At 47.4% G+C, this 16,004-nt stretch overlaps 1 protein-coding gene across 1 annotated transcript in view; it reads left to right on the plus strand.

Annotated features, from left to right (window-relative positions):
- The window catches only part of GPC3 (glypican 3), a 153,992-nt gene that overhangs the window by 54,631 nt on the left and 83,357 nt on the right, over nucleotides 1–16,004 (plus strand). The gene's annotated exons all lie outside the window — the stretch shown is intronic.

A 16,004-nucleotide genomic window follows, 5' to 3' on the forward strand; every position in this document is an offset into this window, starting at 1 on the left:
AGGAGTGTGTTTGCATAGGAATGTGAAGGGTGAGAAGCAGTTTAGCCACTGCTTGTTTGCTTTTTTCGTGCTGTCTAGTTGATGTTACTGTCTAGTTCACTTTCTTGATGGAGAGAAAAAATTTGAGAGCAGACACATATGCTAAGAAACCAGCTGTGGGGACTTCTAGTCCCCTTTCACAAAAACCAGTGAGGGATGGAAGTGATGCTCCATTTGTTTAAGTAGTTTAAAAAAAAAGCACCAAAAATTAAATAAACTTGCAAATACTTTGAGTCTTCCCCCTCCACCCTCTTTTATCTGGCATAAGCACAAAGACAACCCTCAGACTAAGTCCTTCAGTGAAACAAGCCTTTCCCTGGCTGGTGGTGGCCATCGGAGGTCTCTGGCAGAGGACAGTGCTGCAGGAGCACCAGGGCAGGGCTTCCTCCCCCGGGCTGCGTGGGAGACGCAGGTGCCGGTGGGAACGTGCTCCCCATCCGGGTTGAGACCGCTTTGCACGTGGCTTGGGGTGGCTGCTGCAGATCACCTCCAAACCCAGCCGAGGCGATTGCGTGGCTGGTGATTTAAGCCAGACCCTTTTTGCCTTGTGTTGGCGTTGGAGGAGCAGTGCATGCAGTCAAATCCATGTCAAAGTACCTTTAGAAATGACCACCTTCTACAGTGAGTGTCACTGACCCCTCTCTTTATGAAATCAATTATTTTGATTTTTTATGTACAAAAGTGAATTGCTATCATATATATTCCATGTGAGGCCTGGGCTCGCTCTGCTGATGGCTGCAGTTATGCCGCCCTGCTCAGGGTGTTTGCATGGGGATGACAAAGTAGTGTAACAGCTTGGTGATGTTGGAGTAACTGTATGCACACATGAAGGATTTTCAGCTTTAACTTCAGATTTGACAGCAGAAAATGTGAAGTAGCAAAGCTCAGAGAGGAGCCCTTAACATTTCCTGTAATTCTTTTTTTCTTCCTTTTTTTTTTTTTCTGCTGCATGCAGGCTAACATACTGGCATTGCTAAACACAGACCTGCCACTTGCTAGCTCTCCTTTTTCTTCCTGTCCAGTTTGCATTGCTTTCATGCTGCTTAGGCTAGCAGAAACACTTGGTTTAGGACAGGAACTGTAGCTAATAATTCATTCAGGAGCAAAGGAAATTAGCTTTTTCTCCTTAATTTTCCTTTCCTAGCTCTGGAGGTGAACGCTGAAACTTGGCTGTTTCAGGGAGTGCCCTCCACGCCCCGGTGTCGGGGAGGGTGGGCAGCCCCAGCCCTCGCGGGGGGTGTCGGGGCTGTGCCCTCCGGGCCCCGGTGCTGCTCAGCCTGCGGGGAAAACGCGTCCGAATTTCCAGTGTCGCATCTGGGAGGAATCATTTGTGGTCTGGGGCCATTTGAAATCGCATCTTGTGCTTACGTGCTGCTTGTTAGGTCTGGGGGATAAATTGCATGTCAGCCTGGGAAATGGGGAAGGGGAAGAGTAAGACCCCCGTGTTTTAAAACTGGTTGGTTTTGTTAATTTATAAAGGTAAAGGCTGGGACTCCCCCAAATCAGAGTAGGGTTACCCTGATGTTCTGTGGGAAAAAAAAAAAAAAGCTGAGGTTTTTGTGGCACTTTGCCCATAACTTAAGCTAGTAAGTATTTGGGAGACTTTGGTACGTTTTTCCTTTAGTGGGGAGGGACAGATTAGGATGAAACATGAGTGTCTTCATAGGAAAGATGAATTTGCAAAATGTTTTGCTGTCTCATTTCAGTGGAAGCATGTGGTTTTCAGTTCCCATAACCTCAGGGCATTACGAAATCGTGATTAAAGCCCTAAGAACAATGTGATCGGCATTAAAATTGGTAAATTTGAAAAAGGATACATTGTGAGGTTTTCCTTAATTTGCTTTTCTTGTCTTCCAGCTCTACAGGTCACATTTTCAAGCTTTTTCCCATAGCAGCGAGGGCTGGATTGTTTTGGTTTTTAATTGTAAACTGAGGTCTTTATGTAATCCGCTCTGCCCAGAGCTGGGGCTTCAGGAAAACAACAGATTGTGCAAGACGTGAGAGCAATTCCAGTGGTTGGGAATAGATTCAGCCTTTGTCAAAGGTGAAACTTTGCTACAAATATCGCTTACTGGAGTGGGGAATACACCCGTTTGAATACTGACTGTATTTATATACCTAAGATGACATCGTATGAAAACATTCAGCATGCAAAGAGCAAACTTTCTCATTAAATACATGTTTAATAGGTATCTCTATTTGAGCTTTCAGAGGAGAAGAATAATCGTCTGTCTACAGAAATTGGGCAATGATTTAGATGGTACTTGATGATGGGAAATCAGAAACACAGCAGTTGCTCTGGGCAGCAGAGGTGTAGATGACACTTCTAGCTTTTTATGTTCTTACCCATTTTTTTAAGTTGTAGTCTGTTTACCTGGATGGTTAATTCATTCATGTGCAACTAAAAAAAACCCAATGCAGACTTCATGGAGACTGCACATAAAACACAGAGGCTTAGTAGGGTATTAGAGATTCATCTGGGTGCCTGAAATACAGAGGATCTTTGATTTGGTTTGTGTCTAAGTGGTCTTTGTTTAACTGATAGCTGCTAACTTTGTTTAACCGATAACACATGTTGTGCTGTTACTGGTCTTGACCTTTTTCCAGTTAAACTGGCTTAAAATGAAAGTGTTTATGGGGAGATTCTGCAGCCCTGGCGTCCATGGGCTCTTTGTCTGGGCCGAGGGGGGGTTGGTGTCTGGGGGGAGTTAGCAGGGAGCTGCATGTTGGCAAACTTTAATGACTCTTGCTCCAGACGGCTTTTAACATGGTCCCTGCACAGCCATACTGGGCAGGAACTGCTTTTTCCATCGCCAGCTTTGGTTTTGTCACTGTGGTTTTATTGCAGTTTAGATTTCTTAGGCATGTAAAATGCCATCAAATTGGTAGCAGAAAGAGGAGGGAGGTTTGCAGCGCAACCTTGGGCTTAGCAATAGCAGAGCAGGCTGCTGCGTGCCGGGGGGGAGAGTGCTTTGTGCCTGATTTTCTATGCTTTAGAGAAAGGCTGGGTCCATGTCTGCGTGGATCTGCTCTGAGCCGCTGCTTCTGGAAGTCAGGAGGAGCTTTTCCAAAATCTGTCACAGCGAATGGACCACGTTTGGAGAGAAGTGTCTGCAGCAGAGCAAGTCTGTCCCGTCTGCTCGCTGGCAGCGTTTTCACTCTGCCTTTGACTCGCCCTCCGTCGGCCTGCTGCAACTGCTGGGCTGAGCAGCCCCTCTCTGCGCCGGTGATGCTGTCGGTTTTGCTCGCTCGCTTTCCCCGTCTGCCCTGAAGACCGAGGGAGTCCGTGAAGTGTTTTGTAATGGAAAAGCATGTGGGGAGGGCAGGCACAGCCTGCAATGTGCCCATGATCAAGTGTATTTTCCAGAAAAGCTCTTGTGGGTGCAGGGATGTCTTAGAGGATCTTTGCTCCTTTGCTGGCCTCAGCTCTTCCCCTGCCTGCAAAGGTCCCTCCGTTAGCCGATAGACAGAGGGTGCAGGTTTCACTAAAGGGGGCTCAGGGCATCCGTAGATCAAGGGGTGCAGACTGCCCATCAGCTACGGCAAAACTGCCCTGGTGCTTTGCCCTTTATGTCCTGGCTCGGGGGGTGGCTGTTCTGGGGCACCTTCAGGAAGGTCCTTGGGTCTTGTATGAAAAGCTGAAAACTTTGAAGAAAAGCAAGGACGTGTAGGAGAATGCTATTTACTTCAAACAGGAAGATGTATTTTGATATAAAAATGGGATGCTGTCTGCAAAGAGGATGTTTGCCTCTCCTCATCCATGTTGAGAGCCAAATTTTTTCGCAGTGCCAGACACAGGCATACAGGTCTCCCCTTCTCTAGTTCCAAGGCTCTTCTCCATGCCATGGTGCTGCATGTTGCTCGAGCTTGGCTACGACTCGGGCAAGGGAGGTCTGAACCCAGATCTGAGCTTTCTACTACCCTGTAGGTCAGATCAAAATAGCAAGGTTGTGTGGACTTCCAGAGAATTGGTGGGGATGTGGGCATAACTCTGCACTGCCAGCGTTTAACACCTTTCCTTTTCCGCTCCATCCCTTTCATGTTGGTTGCGTGGGAGGCTGTGCAGCGGCTGAGCCGTGGTGGATGCTGACAGTCCGTGAGCTCTCCTCCGCCAATGCCTTCAGAGGACAAACAGCAAATGATCAATTCAGATAGCGGAAAATGGGCTGGCTCTTCTTTCCGTCTCTAGGGGCTGTAAAAACTCCCATTACTCTCTTATCAAGAAGGATCCATCTCTGACGTGCCTGAGCCAGTCAGTTAAGTGCAGACCTCGCAGGAAATGAATTTTTTGATTCTTGACAAGATGTCAACGAAGAGTAGCTTTTCAAGGGAAATATTCTTCCTTGCAGGAACAGTGGTGGGCTTGGGGTAGGGAGGCCTTTGGGCCTTTCCCTACCTCTTGGGTAGGGGAGCGGTTGCCTTTGGACCAGAAATCTCTGTATTTCAACCTGAGCTCTTTCCCCCCTGATTTTTCTCCATGGATATAAAAAAATCAGGTGTTGATTGCCAAAGCAACTGAATAATTGTACATACGTGTTGTAACCTCCCAAATATGTCAGTGCTTCCACTGCAAGAGGACACTGTGGAAGGGAGGAGAAGCAATGTGAAAGTTTAAAAAAAGGTGATGTGTCTTGTTTAGCAGAGTATCTCTGTAGAGGGAAGCATGCAAGCACTTACTCAAAGACTCACCAACACATTAAATACCTGGATCAGGGCCTTTTTAGACAGGTCATGGTGCAGTACGTCTTTGAAATGACCCTCATGGGCTCTACCCTCCCTGTCCAGCAATAAACTAATTCTCAGGACTAATGGTAAAATTCTGCAAGGCGTGAATTCCCAACTTAAATAGGTTTACAGTAAGTTAATAGATTTTCCAGCATATCTCTTGCAACCTATTTGTGGTAGCATCATTTTAACATGCACAGTAATTGAAAAAATTGTCAGGTGATAGGATTTATAATCCTCTCTGACCTGTGTTTTTCATGCCTAGGAAAGCCTCCATACTAAACATAATGTTTGCAGTAAGGAAATACCTTGTGTGGAAGTGTTCAGAAGGGAGGTGTCTCTGGGTGGTAACTTTTCTTTGGAAAAAAAGGATTCTGGAGTTATGAGAAGCTAATACTTAGCAAATGCCACCAAGAGGGTCACATACTTACGTGCTGAGAGTTGCAGAATAGACGAGTCGGAACATTGTAGTGATGAAGATGAATCTTTAACTTCGTTAGATAATATATTGTGTTGGTTTCCACACACAGCCGTTGAAATACACGGTCTTTATTTTGAAGATTATGCCAAAAGTATCCGTTGGAGAAAGTGTTTACTTTTTCCCAAGCATATTTGTCCTTGCTCCTTTTGTTATCATTATTTATAAATCAAAAGTTATATTGATCTGGAGATTATGCGTTAAACCATGTCTGAGCAGTGGTTGCTCTATTACTGAGAAAACCAGCTGCCGTGAAACTTTCAGTAAATTTATCGACTGATACTGTCCGTGTTTCTCTTTAGAAAAAGAACAAGCTGAATTTTAATTTACTGGGAACGCAGCTGAACACGTGGCCCCCTGTTCAGCAAGGGATTTAAGCCTGTGAGGAACTTTCGAGAGATGAATAGTGCCATTACTTTGCAGAGGATTATTCATGTTCTTGAAGGAAAGCCCGTCTGGAGCAGGCGGTGAAGCCTCAGATCGATTTCTGGCAGCAGTGGTGGTGAGCCTTGCTCTTGAAAGCCAAATTATCATCTTGCTGCTGCTGTTACGACGACTGCCTCGCTCTTAAAGGAGGGAGTAAAGAGACAATAAACCATCTTCCTTTTAAAAGGATTGTTAATCAAAATGGGGCTTCGAGCCAGGGCAAGGGGGATGCAGGGACCACGTGGGATGCTGGGGATGGCCCAGCCAGGGGCCAGACTGGTGCCACCAGGATGTGATGTCTCACCTTCTGCTTCTTCCCTGGGCAGGGAGCTGCCCGTGCATCAACTTCAAAAACAAAACAAAAACCCAAAACCCCACCAAACCACTGTCCCCCCCAAACAAACAAGCAATACCCCAAAACCCTAGTAAAACAGCCAGTTTTTTGGGGGACTCTGCTCAAGATACCACAGAGGAAAGAAGGAAAGAAGTGAGTCCAGTTTTTGGAAAGTGCGAAGTCCGGAAACTGGGGCCATGGGTAGGTCGTCTCTTTTATGGGTGGAGATAGTGCCTGGGGTTTGTGTGCCTGGGATGTCCTGAGCCCTGTTGTAGTGGTGCTGGCGTGGGCGTGGTGTCCTGGGTGTCCCCATGGCATCTCGGACAAGATGGGGTTTGGGTACCCTGCTCTGTGTCGAGCAAGATGCTGCTAAAATATTCTGTGTGTGTGCCCAGCGGGTCAGATGCTGCCAGGGACCACTGGAGGGGCTACTGAGATGATCCACGGTCTTATTGCCATGTTGGAAACCCCTGTCCTTCTCTGAGGTGTCTTGAGACAAAAATGGCTTAAAAATCACTAAATGGCTTTTGAGAGCCTGGGCACCGTTCTGGGTCTTGGGAACAGCCACTCCTTGGGGGAAGAGAGTTACACCGGTGTTGGTTGCTGTATGTTACTGACCAGAGGCCTTTCCCGAGTTCTGCCAGCACAGGTAGGAAGCTGAAATCAGAAATAAAGGGGCTGGAGTGACTTAAAAATGGTCAACAGGTGCCCTCAAATAAGTGCAAGTCCTTCGTGTTACTATAGGGATCAAGAACTGATCTTCTGCCATTTGCTTTTCATCAGACAGTTGAGATAACTTTAAAGAGAATTTGGCCAGGGGAGATTATAAAGGAAGGAATTTGCTTCTTAAATAAATAGTCTGCTCTCCATTGTTGGAGACTTAACAGGCTGATGAAAGCCTGCTGGAATGAAAGGGAGCCTGGAAAACCGGTCTCAGATCTGCCTTGCTCGAAAGTTACTGAGACCAATGCACTTCCAAAGACTTTTTTTCGAATTTTTGAATACAAGCTCAACTTGACCTAGTGGCTTGCTTTATCTTCATTTATTCTGATGAATAAAGGAATTTGCTAGGCATGTGTTTTTTCAGAAATTGCTTATAACTTTTAGTTTAAAATAAATGGAGGAACTACACAAACTGGTGTCCTGGTCTTTAGAAATGCTTGGCTTGTAAATTTGGGAGGGAGTGTATGGAATCACTTGCGCTCTGCTTGAAATGTGGCTTGTCATTTGTCCTTTAAGAGGAATGTTTCTTTTTCAGTATCTTTATAACCCCATTAGGTGGATGTTGGAGCCTCCAATTAGTAAAATAGGGCTGGGGAGGTGACCAAGTGCTGGTTTCCTTGTGTCTCCCCTGCTTTTTGGAAATGCACTTTGTGTTTAAAAATAAAAACAAAACAACCCCAGATGTGGCTTTGCAGTGGTAAAATGCCTGGGTCTGTGCTATCTCTGTCTGCTAGTTACCCAGGGCAGAACTGCCCCCTTCCCAGGGTTTTTCAAGCTATTCCTGCTGTGCTGGGCTGTGCTCCCTGGCTGAGCAGCTGGCTCAAAATAAGTTGTAGATGGAGACTGTCATCTCTGCAGCAAATTGGAGAGGTAAGAGAGACTAGAAGCAAAGAGTGTAAATATTTGGGGTAAAAAAAAAAAATAAGGTGAAAGTTCCCCAGTGATGTGACATTAGTTCTGGGCATGTTATTGATATAATTATAACATAACAAAAGCCTGGTGGTGCTGTTTTCAGTGATTTATTTTCTGTTCTGTGGGATTGGTTTAATTAACTTTTCCCCTTTAGAGGGAAAGAGGAAAATATGAAATATTTGGAGTGTACATATTTCTGCGTGTGGCTGAAAGCAAACTCCTCATGGGCTGACCCCGAGCTCTGCCAGCTCAGCACTCCCCGCTGCCTTCCCGCGAGGCTGGGTTGGGGCGAGACAGCTCTGACCCCAGCGGTCCCTGCCCTGTGGAGCAGCAGTTTGTTTCTTGCTCTCTGTAGTGCAAAATCCCAGCTGTCTGAGAGCACTGGACGAGGATAAAAACACCGTTTCCTTTGCAGTAAGTCACTTCCGCAGGAGCAGCGTTCACCCCACACAAATGGTGGGTGCAGATTTTGATGCTCTCCAAGCCAAAGCCTTCCCTTCGTCCTCAGGCACTCCTGCATCCGGGCTGTGCCATGCCTCTTCCCAGCGGTTCTGCTGCACGGTGCATCCCTAAACTGGTGCCCAGTGACGGAGAGGAGCCTGGACATGAACCCCAACCCTTCTGTGGGCACCAGCAGGTTGTGGGGAGAGGTTTTATCTTTCTTTGGTCTGACGGGTTACCAGCACAACAGAGCTACCTTTTTGCTGTAGAAGCCTCTTACATCCCTCTGTCTCTGCTTTGCCTACTTCTGCACCCAGGACTCAGTTTGAGCCTGCTTCTCTGGGCCCTTATTCCTCCCATTCCCCTTGGTTTGATAAAGAATCATGTTCATCCACCACTCGTGCCAGCCCTGACTGTTTGCATTTTTAACTTTGTCTTTATTAAATTTTCAGGAATCTCTTAAGCATTCACACATCTGTCATGGCATAAAGCAGAATATTTCTTGGTGCTCGGGAAAACAAATTATACAATAGATGTGCAACCCATATTTAATCAAAAGCGCCACAGCCACGTGTTCAAGCACGAAGCCCCAGAAAAGATATTACTGCAGAGTCATTCTTGAGAGGTGTTTGCCGTGAGATTTTTTGGGGTTTTTTTTTGAAATTTCACTTAGAGTGTGGGCTTCCTACATCGAAGTGGGTACTCCCGAGGGTCTCCAGGAATCTCTCAAGGCATCCCGGTGCCCCTCAAAAGAAAAGCTGCTTTCCTGTGGTCCCCTCCAGCATCCCTAAACCTGGCTTTTGCTGTCGTGAGATGCGGATGCTTGCACGGGCAATGGAGCACTGCACTGAACTTCCTCCAGGCAGGGTCCAGTCCAGGCATAGACCACCATGAGAGGCTGTCTGAAGGTGGGAGCTGCGGGCACCAGTGTTTCTTGTCTCCTTGTTTCTGGGCTTGTAGCAGCTTGTGTTGGTGGGCTCTGCTGTCTGTATTAACAAAATTTTTGTGCGTGGGACATAAATAATAAATGGGTGAACCACAGTGTAACTAATTGTCTAACAGTCGGACTGTTACCTAGAATATAATAGGAGTGCGTTTTGAGTGGGTATAATGAGATACTAGGATACAGTATTTTTATTAGAAACTTCAGGGAGTGTATTTCAAAATGCCAGGGCACTAGATAAGCTGAACAATTAAAAATAAATGGCTTTGGAGCTTGGTGTTTTGATAGGCACAGATAATTAGGAGAAGATGCTTTTCTGACGAGCGTAAAGATTTGGCTTTGGCTGGTGAGCAGCACGGGCTCGGGAAACTTTTAACGTGGCTCCCATGGGAGCGAGGGTGGTGGGCACGGAGCTGGAAGAAACCCCCTCTCATGTAAAGACTGGACAGAGACCTTTCCTCTCTTTGTCTGGTGGTGATGGAGCAAAGGTAGAAAGTGCAAACCTTGATGGCTTAAAATTTAGAAGACAGAATAACTGAATTGTTCAAATTTTTATTACTAATGCTTTGAAGCTAATCTCATAAGCTTGGGAGCTCAAGTCCGTAATTTTTATAGTGACAATATTGTAAAAGTAACCCAAAAGGCTGTGTCACAGTTGGAAAAAAAAAAGCATTTCCTAAGTTCTAAACCCAAATGTGCTCAGAGAAACAAACCCTCTAAGAGCAGCAGTGGCACCATCTGATGGGTTTTGTAATGCCACAGACAAAAGTAATTATGCTGCTTAGAAGAGCTTTTGTCTCCAGATAACGTTGTTAAAAACTTGCAGTGTCGTGTAAATCATAACGGAACAAATCTGGAGTCTGCTCTTATTGCTGCCAGGGGAAAATCTCTTGGATTTTGTTTCCTTTCTGCTCAATATATTGCAAACCTTTTCCAAGTTTGTAAATAAATATTACCTGCTGTTTGAAAAATGACTGGTGGTTCATCTCACTAGTGCCTGTGGCAGCCAGGCCGTTATTGCAAACAGTTGTTTCCCTCTTGGTGAGCTCTTTTGTGTGTCTTTCAGGAACACAGGCTGTTGCAATGAGTCTGAAGTTGTCTGATTCATTGGAGATATTAAAGAAGTATTTCCTTTAGAGCTCACTCACATGTGAATGCCTATGGCTCCTTTCACCGCTTCCTAGCAGTACCGCGGCAATTGCTGTGTCAGAAAATATTTTGGCGAGCTTACAAAACCCAAAACTTTTAGCATTTCCTTGATGAACGTTTGAATTTTCATCCGTGAACATTGGTGTTTTTTTTGGGGGGGCTGAGCATTTTTGGTTTTTAGGTGTATGGGACTTTTAAAGGTTTAGAAACCCTGGAGGGGGATGCAGCGATTGCGTTAGGACCAGGTTAATTAACTGATGAATTTTCCACCACCCTGCCTCGAGACCCATGTTTTTGCCTCAGGATGGAAACGATTCCCGTGGGCTGAGGGATCCCAGTGCCTGGTTCTCTCCTGATGTGATTTGTGTCCTGAGGAGTGAAGGGAGAGGGATTTGCATCAATAGGTCATTTTGCAAGCAATAAATGAGGTTTTACTGTTGGCATGGAAGTGCGAGAGGGCAGGAAGAGCTGGGGCAGCTCAGCAGGTGAAGTCTGGCTGGGCCGGGGGCTCTCCGGCCCCCACAGTTATTGCTGCACCTTGCACAGAGGATTTGGTGCCAGGTCCTGCGAGGAGGGACCCTCCGGGGAAGCGGTCTGGGGAGCAAACCCAAGGACACAGGGAGCAAACCCATCGGAGCCTGAAAGAGGGACCTCAGCAAATTCACCAAGCTTCAGGAGCTGGTTCACTTGCTGTCCTGCAGCAGTTGCATCCATAGATGAGGTTTATTGAGGGAGAAGGGGCACATTCGCACCCAAAAGGTGTTTAAAGTGCATTTTTGTACGTAGAGCTGGTGAGCAGGACAGGGAAGCGCTGCGTGCGGCATTGCAGCCTGCAGCCCGGGGTGCTTCCAAGCAGCAGCATCCTGGGAAAGGTGCAGTGAATCACAAAATGCATCATCATCTGCAGGGAGAGAAATTCAGCTGGAGGCCAGTGATCCATGTTGATCTCAAGGGAGGTTTCTGCTGCATGGAAATCAGTTTCTTGTTTGTTTTACAGTTTGGGATGGTTTGTGAGGATTCGCTACTCTGCCACAAAGCCCTGGAGGAGGTGGCCCTGAAGCTTTTATGGGAAGGTAGCAACATGATGGTGACACCGTGTCCTTGTCTAGGATTACTTGCCTGTCTGTCTCCCAGAAAATAAAACAGGGCCTTGTCTTTACTAGCTCTTGGCAGTGGACTAACAAACTTGTTGTAGTTCCTCTACTGTGAAGACGTAGTCAAGATACTACGTATCAAGACCACGTAGTCTTACATGGTCAAGATAAGGCTTTAAATGTGGGGAGACGATTGCCCAGTTTTAATAAAAGAATCTTCTGCAAAGGTGCAAATGGGAGCTCAGCTCCTGACGGGCAGTGGGAGCAGCCGTGGTGGGGGATTCCCTGCTCAGAGAGCGCTTTATGGTTGCATGGTTTGTGTGCCCAGATGTCAAGGAACGGTAAAATCAAGGTTGTAGGTGCAGTTTTAACTCCTTGGTGCCCATGTGCTGGGGGTGACTGGATGTCACACAATCTGGCACTTCCACCCCGCTTTGTTCCCTTACAAGATGCACTATGGAAGATGGGCTGCTAATGCAGCAAGTTTTGCTGTGCAGCTCCCTCGTCTTTGGTGCGCCTTTGCCAAAGAGGACTTGTGTGGTGTGCCGTGTGATGCACAGAGAAGGGCGGCTGTCCATGCGGGAAGCTTGTGTTTGCAGCAAAACAGCAGCGGCACAGTAACGGAGGAGCAGGCATGAAGCCCACGGCACGTCCTGGTGTCTGCCTGCCATGGTGGATCCCGCTTTCCCCTCTGTGTGCCAGCTCACACCTTCTCCCCATGGCCGCGATGGTGTAGGGAGGTGGCTCCACGTGGCTGCAACGATGGCTGCTGTGGTGTTGGTTTTTTGGTGAGCTGGCATGGTGGGGCAGAGGGAGGACAGACCTCCCTGTTCCTGGCAGCAGCACCTTTCCAAACACCTTCAGTTGCTTGTGAGGCTGCACCCGCTGAGCTCAGACCTGGGGGTGCTGAATCGGGGCTGGGGGCTGTCCCTGTCGCTGCTCCGGCTCTGCAGCTGCCATCGGATTTCGGCCCTCGCCTCTCCAGGGCATGCCACGTGGGAATGGCTCGCTGGGGTCGCTCGCGCTGGCTCCTTGCGGTTCAGGCGACTGCATCGTGTAGTCTCTTAAATAAACCCATCAGGTCCCAGACTCGGCTGGAGCCTCCCGCAGCCCGGGGAGCCAGCAGGTTAATCCGGAGCTCCTCCGGCCCCAGCATCGGCCCCTTTGAAGTAGCTGCAGCTCAGGAGCAAACGCGCCTTCTCAGGAAAGCTGGTGTTTTTACTAAGCAGCAGAGTTTTATTATCTGAGCTGAGAATGCAGCGATTTCCTTCTCCTGCCAGTAATCCCCACTCAGGGCACTGTTATGCTCTTTTACAATTTATTTTCTTTTCTTTAATTGCCAGTTTGCAGTGGCTGTGCAGCTCTCCCTGGGCTGCGTTCTGGGGAGCTTTTGCACTTTGAAAGCAGCTTAGTCATTCCCTCCTGGCCACTGGAACTGGGCAGCAATTCCTCTCCAGGTGCTTCAGTGAGAGTCCTGCTGGAAAAATAAGTAATAGCTCATGCTTTTCAACTGGTGCCTGATAACTGTGGTCTAGAGTAGAGTTTCAGCTTTCGTGCATCCTTTGGGAGCCCTGATAAACTGCCCTTGACAGAGATTGTCAACAGATGTATGGTACCAGTGCAGCAGGTACGATGCTTTGCTGTTGGTGCTCATATCCTGCATACGGTCCCTTTGTTTCACTCGGGCATGGTGTGGTTCTTCCCATCCATCCTGGGACAGAGCACCGTGGTGCTGTGCATGGTTAAGTTGCTCCCAGGTTTTGTCCCTGTGCTGACTGAAATGACTTTGGAGTACAATTTGTGTATGTGTTCAGCACCCTTAGGTACCTGCGGATGAAATGTGCTTAAGAGCTACCCAGGCAGGACTGACTTTCTGGCGTGGTGGTCCGTGGCAGCTCAGGCTGTCATCTCCCCAAGCCAGACTCGTGGATCAGGGCTCTTTAAATTTTACTGCATGCAAAAATGGTTTTTTTACCGTGTTGTTTTTTTTTCCCTACTAATCACATAAGAAAATATTTTTAAAAGCAGATACATAACCATGTGGCATGATCAAGTTCTGCTGTGTGTGCATAGCTACGGCGATGGAGACAGTAAGACACGAGCTCTGCTCTGTCGTGCAGTACCTTTGCCTGCTGGAAGTCGGGTGCAGGTCTGATGCTACGCTTTATCAGTGCTGTTAAGGTATTTACGCTGTTCAGCTACACCTGCAAACCAGCTGCCTTAAATTGCGTTTGTTTTGTTTTTTTTTTTTTAAATATCCTTGAAATAAATAGAAGAAAGTAAAGATTCAGTTGTCCTCCAGCAATAGGAGTTTCAATAGTGCTATGTTATGAGCAGGGCAGATTTTACCAGCAGCAAACCCAGGCTGTGGGATTTTATGGGGGATCAGAAGCCCGTGCTGCTTCTGTAATGCGGCGTCCTCTCTGTTTCCCTGTGAAGCTCACTCGTGGGAGCGCGGGGGACTGACCCGCAAAGTTTCCTCCTCTTTGAACTGCTCGGAGTCTGGCCGTGGGTCACTTCTGCTGTTGGCAGCTGGGGCTTTAATATTCTTGCAGCCAGCCCTTTGCGAGGAATATTTCAGAATAAGCAACTACTAGGGGAATAGGGCATGAGAGATTTTGGATGTGTAAGACTTTTTTTTTTTTTTTTTACCAAGTTTTATTATTTCTTGCATCTATTAACAGGGCAGCAGGAGGCTCCGTATGCTTTTATAGTCCCTGTTGCGCTCTCTAATGGATATATGCAAAGGCTCCAAGGTGCATAAAATAGACACTCTTAGCCAGTTATTATGATAAAAATTATGTGCATGTCGTGACCTTTAAAGCAGTGGGACTGTGTGTGCATGCTCTTCTGATACGCCACTGTTCTCGATTCCTTTCTGAAGCATTTCTCGCCGTAGGAGGTTTGCATAGGAGCTTGGAATATTTTTCTAATCAGCGAAGAGTCTCTTGGCTCTGATGGTTACTTGCAAAGCACAGAGGAGCGAGAAAAGGGAAGAGGGATGACTTTTTCTAAGGGAACTAACAGAGAAGAGGTTAAAGGCGAATGGTGAGGCACAGCATGAAAATCCTGGCATCGTCTGCAGTGCTGTCAAAAAAACACTGGCCCAAAAAGTGCTTTGTGCTCTTTGAGGAAAAAGCTATTCTGGTGCTCCTGAGGATAAAGAAGGAAAAAAGTTTCATAATCCATGTGCCCTATTTAAAGAGACTTTTTTTTGTTTTAAAACTTTTAATAACAGTGCAACCAGAATTTGCTTTGCTTGCATAGCCCACACGTTTACCCCGCTCCGTGTCGGACGTGCCGTTGTGCCTGGAGAGCTTTGCAATATTCTGTATGGGTGTGAAGAGCGAGATGCCTGCTGTCGTGGTGAGGGAGGCATGGAGAGAGGGGCTCTGGGTCTTTGCACCGCTGCATCCCTCAATCTGTGGTGTTAGGAAGGATTGCTGTCGTCTGGGAACGCAGATGGTTGCTCTGGGCTTGCTGGGACAGTCCTGGTGTGGGTGTTGGGAGCTGTGGACAAAATGCTTCAGTGGCGTGCCCGGGAGGTGTGCAGGCACCAGATGGGATGGAGACACTGTTTGCAAAAGTATACCGGTAATTTCTGCTTTGATCGCTGCTTGCACCGTAGCTTTCTGCATGCTGGTGTGGGGGGCAGCAAACAGCACTGGGTCCCCGTCCCGCCAGGCGTGCCTGCATAGGTGCACCTGGGAAGAAAGAGCTGGAAGTCCTGGAGATGTGATGGTCTTACAAGCTCTTGAGTTACGTGAGAGGTTATGCAGGGCGAGCAGCAAGGCCTGACGTCGCTTGTGATAGCGTTGATACCGAACCTCCGTGGAGAGGCGTCAGACCATGCTCAGCTGCATCCCAGCCTTAACAAATGGGGAAAATAACACTTACGGTTTTAAAAATTAAACATTCCCTTTAATTATTGAACATGAATAATTTTCATGCAAATCGAGCCTGGATGTGTGTTTCCAGAGTGACACAGTTGAGAGCGGTTACATCGTGGGGCGTCAGTGACCTGTGAACTGAGAGGCTGTTCATTATTTTTAGCGTTTTATGAATAGTACCCTGGAGGGTGGGACATGGGCTGGTAGAGAGACTTGGCTGAAGAAAAAGACTTTAGTCTGCACTGGTGGCCTCCCCTTCTAATGCTTTAACTTGCAAACTGGGGTGTGTGTAGGTATGTTGTCTTTACGTACCTGGATATGGATATTTTGGAAGCCTCCTGGTGAGTAGGGCTGTAATTAAGGGAATAATCGTGCCTGACTGTGCTGCTGGAAGCTCTCCTGCTTGCTCCGTGGAGGGGTTGTGGGCAGAAAGTCCTCAAGTCTTTGAAGGTGGAGAGGGGAAAATGCACCCTGGCTTTTCCCAGCAAATTGATGGTCTCCGTGTAAAACTTGAGCTTCATCTGGCAGTTTGGCACAACCTGATGTGTGCGAGAGTGGTCCTGGCTGGGCACCCGCAGATGGACACTGCATTGCCGGCTCTCAGCATCGCTTTGGACCACGGAGCAGCTCATGTCCAAGGCAGATGAAATGTTGGATCTGCAGCTGAAGCGAGCCTGGTGCATTTGGGAAAGCTACAGCACTGCAGGGGCTTTTCAAATAGCTTTGAGGACACTTAGTGCAGGGCGGGTGCTGGGGGTCGAGTCCAAATATCTGCTGTGATTAAACGCCTATAAATATTTTCCTTTTCATAATGGAATGTCAGCATTTACTGTTTCCTGATTTTAAACAC

The sequence above is a fragment of the Ciconia boyciana genome, chromosome 12, assembly GCF_034638445.1.
Source record: "Ciconia boyciana chromosome 12, ASM3463844v1, whole genome shotgun sequence".
Taxonomy (NCBI): domain Eukaryota; kingdom Metazoa; phylum Chordata; class Aves; order Ciconiiformes; family Ciconiidae; genus Ciconia; species Ciconia boyciana.